We start from the raw sequence: 4,609 nt of genomic DNA on the forward strand, positions 1-4,609 counted from the left end.
ACTTTTTGTTTCCCATCATCAAGTTTATCCTACCTCGCTCTATATCCTCACTTTTCTTTAGCCCCTGCAAATCAGTACAGATATGAAAACCACATCCTGTATCAAGGACCCATGAACGAGAAGATAATGAGTTATTAGAAGAAATAGTGTAAATACCTGCTGAAGACGGCTTTACTTTGCCATCTTAGATGTCTTGCAGATATTATGGGTAGGTTCTCTTCCAATGCCCCTTTTGATTGCGATAAAAGCAAATAACTTCCTTTGGATCAGAGACATGGGGAATGGAAGCATTGGGCTTAGCTTTTGGGCCTCCGCTAGATGACCCGACTTGGACTTTTGCCTTCTGGTTTTGCTTTGGAGGACCTTTCCTCTTTTTCCCTTTTCCCTGTCCAATAGCTAGAACAGGAGGACTTGTAGGAGTGGAGGCTATACTTTTACCCTTCATCCCTGCTTCAGCAGTCTGCAACAAGCTGTACAATTGGGCCAATGTCTGCTCGGTGATATTCAAATGGTAAGTTAAGATAAACTGACCATAACAATCAGGCAACGAGTTCAAGACCGTGTCAATGGCCAATTCCTCATCAAAATGAATGTTGAGCTTGACCAAACGCTCTATGTAGCGTTGCATTCTTTGCACATGAGATACAACCGACTCCCCTCTTTTATCTTACAAGCCATGAGTGACTTGACTACTTCATACTTTTCTTGATGGGCTCACTTATGGTACTTTTCCATCAGGTCCTTGTTCATCTCAAAAGGTCAGTAGTCCTCATAGTACCTCTACAGTTCTGGGGACATGGTTGCGACCATGATGCATGCGACTTTGGTAGCATCATCATAGTGTTTCTTGTAGGCAACATACTCTTCGGGAGTGGCTTTGGACTCATCAAGTTTTTTGAGCTCCTTTTCAAGGACATACTCTTTTTCCTCGAATCTAAGAGCCATCTTGATGTTACGCATCCAATCGTTATAGTTAGAGCCATCCATAACGACTTTGGAGCAAATGTTGAGTAAAGAGAAGTTGTGGCTGGAGGAGGATGAAGCAGAAGTGTTTCCAGGAGTAGACATCTGAAAAAGAAGGATAGTGTTCGTTAGATTTCAAGACACCTCAATATAATAACCCAAATATATCATATCAAGGTTAGGACCCAACTATGACGATTTACAACATTAGACAAAATAAACGAAGTGAAATTCCTAATTCTTTTGAGATACATTAAAACAATTTAATGGCATGTTTTAATCTCGGATTATGCTCTACTATTTGTGACTGGGATACTGAGGATCACAAACTAGATGTGAATAACCATGCAAATGTGCTTGGTAACCTTATTGTCTTTATCATTAACTATTGATGTGTCGGTAAACCACACATGCTCCATCAACATGATAATTATAATAGACCCATTACTACTCTTTATTAGTGCCTATTAGTGTGCCGGTTATCCACACACGCTCCACCAACTAGAGTTGGGATTTTGAAAAATAATGTTCTAGTACATTCTTTAATAGCATTATACTTTTAATGAGAAGTAGTTTTCCTATCCAATCCATTCTGCTAACGACCCTCCACTAATCAAGGAAGCGGTGGGTGAGAGTGGATGCCCATTCAACTACCATTTTATAGGTAGTTTCCTTATACCCCCCTTATAGACTAGCTTCGTGAATGAGGCATACTAGCGATTTGACTAACCATATTCTTATACACATATAATATTAAACTTTTAATTATAATATATATAAGGTGTGTTTTAAACTTTTTAAAACTTTAGGGTTTATATGTAAATTTCGAAAATTAAGCCATTAATATTAAATTTAAAATAAACCAAATAACTAGATTTAATATTTATCTATTAATTAAATTTTAATTAATTTATTAAACTTGTAAGGATTATCTAATTAAATTAAACAATTAATTTAATCCTAATCCATATCCCTTCTAGATTTTGAAAATATGGGGATAGGATAATTTCCTTATTTTTCTCAATTATGCAATAAGGCAACTATTATCATGGCTTTCAGGCTCTCCCCGTGGGCAGTATTCTCTCATCATCATGGCTTTCAGGCTCTCCCAGCTTATGGAGTTTGCCACGATTAGGGTAAGTACTTTAAAGTGGCCATTCCACCAAGTTAAAGCTTTATCAATAAGGGTGAAAGTTGCAAATTTGACTTTGTTGTGCTCGGGACAGGAGCAGATTTCAAAGACTGCCTCCGTCCTTTCAATCCACTCCCTCAGGGCCATCACACCACCAGTTCCATAAAACATCCGGGGCTTGGCATTGGTGAAGTCCTTATAGGTGCATTCTCTAGGTGGTCCAAGACTCTCGCCATGGTTGGATAGGTGTGTGCCAGATCCCGAGCCATTAGTACTCGAGTTATTGATCTGTGACATGGCAGCTGCCACCGCTGCGTCGACTGCTGCTTGAAACATAACAGCATCAAATTGAGGTGGTGGAGGTGGTGGTGGTACAGGTGCTTCGTCACCGTTGTTTCGCCTTGGGTTCCTACGCGGAGGCATCCTTCAACTATAGGTTGAAAAGACAAGGATAAGAATTTCATAGAATAGAAAATGTACGTGTCTCATGAACTAAATCGCTATAGTTCAACAACAGATGATAGTATGAGTCTTAAAATAGAAGAATGAAAGTTATTTGTAAGACTGAAGGTATGAAACAAGTATTTGGTTTCACAAAGACCTCTCAAGGTTTGAACGAAATACTTAACATAGTAGTAATAGTGTCACTTATATTAATATAAAAGTTGTTACAACGATCATGAAAATTTGACCCCTATAAGGGTCTCCGATTACAAAGTTCGAGAAATTTAAAGGCGTTTAGCCGACGTCCTAAGCTATAACAAAATTTGAGTCTTTGACAAGCACTACTTGCGACGTAGGTTGCGCTTGGAGCTTGACTCCGCATCTGATTGCTTCGACTCCATTAGACGCCTATCAAAAGCGGCTTGCTGTTCCCTCAGTTTAGCGAGGGATGCAATCATTTGCGCTTGAAATGCTTCGGTTTGGAGTTGAGCATTGTCTTGTATCTTGTCCATCCTACGGATGTCAGAAGTGTGAACCAGTACTTCCACGTTGACATCCCGAAGTCGACTAGCTTGAACTCCAGACTGATAGGACTGATTGGCTAACTTACCCACCATTACGGGAGTGCTCGATCAGCTGAATCTCCGCCGCGAACATCATAGAAGTCCCGACACATGCCGTAGGGAGGGCGTAGGTTTTGCTGTTGGCTCCAATGGGGGAGGTGACTTCCCCAGACGGGATTCGGTCCTTGAAAGTTCCTTACGAAGACGGGAGGTTGAATGGGTGGTGGATCGATAACTTCCGGCTCTGAGTCGGTACCGGAGTCATCACCCACTTCTATGGGTTCCTCATCCTCTTCGGGATCATCTTCGATCCATCCTCCGTTGCCTTGGTTGGGAAAGTAGGGGTCGCCAGGGTGGTGAAATCCAGCCATTTGACTGTACGAGAAATAGGGTTATAAGAATAGAATAAGGTTGAAACATGCAAAACATGTAAGTTAAACTAGTTTAGATAGCAAATACTCCTATAGTATTTAAATTCTTGTGTTTGATTCTAGAAATGGTTTGGTAATTTTTGACTTGTTGCTTACTACGACCATTCCTCGATATGCATTGGTCTAATCTCGAGCAAATATAGTTGATCACGCTATATTTGTCCAAAATCTGATTACATATATCGAGTCTCAATCGTAGTGTCAACTTGTCTAAATACTTGTATAGTTGGATAACATGAAAATAATTTGTGGTATGCATGTAATTGTACTTAAATGAACGATCAATTTAAGTTGGACGCAATGCTGCTTAAGCGTAAAAAGAAAATTTGTTTTGTCAGAGAGTATTAGTCCCTTAAGCATTTATAGTTTGTATATCTTATGTGGTTCGATATACTTGGTTCACTATAAACATTGCTCGGATACCAATCTGTCACACCCCCAAACCTGAACGGCGAAAACGTTCGGGGGCGGATTACTTCATGTGGTAACGTAACAAATGAATACATAGTAAAGAAAGCAATACAACCATCATATATATAATTGAAAGTTTACATTTGTCAAAAAGTTACATGTTCAAAACCAATTACAATATGATGTCAAAATACGAGATTAAACTGGCGTCGCAGCATCCGTTCATCAAAAGCATAATGAATACCTAAAATTACTGATTTCCTGGGACATACAAGTAATTTTGAAAGAGTAGATCAACATTTAAGCTGCTGAGTTTCATAAGTATTTAAGTGACAATGTTTGTATGAAATGAAATGTTTTGTCTTTGTTTGTTTTGTGTTTAGAAAATCCTATATTTTCTACTAGTATAAAAGTAGCCTTCACTCAAGACCAATGTTTGTTTCTAAAATGTATGTAAGTGTAAAATAACCAATGAGTTTGAAAACCTTGTAAATCAATTCATTTTTAATACCCCATGTGAGTTTTATAACCATACTATTGACTCGGAATGCCTATACACAACGTTCTTCAGGCGTTGGAATGTTATGACGTTTGTCACCCCAAACGGTGACTGTAGCTAACAGTCAGGGCGCGGGTTGTCAAGCCCGTATAGATCTATACACAAA

This window comes from Lactuca serriola, chromosome 5 (assembly GCF_051521515.1).
Source record: "Lactuca serriola cultivar US96UC23 chromosome 5, Lser_US96UC23_V15, whole genome shotgun sequence".
Classification (NCBI taxonomy): Eukaryota; Viridiplantae; Streptophyta; class Magnoliopsida; order Asterales; family Asteraceae; genus Lactuca; species Lactuca serriola.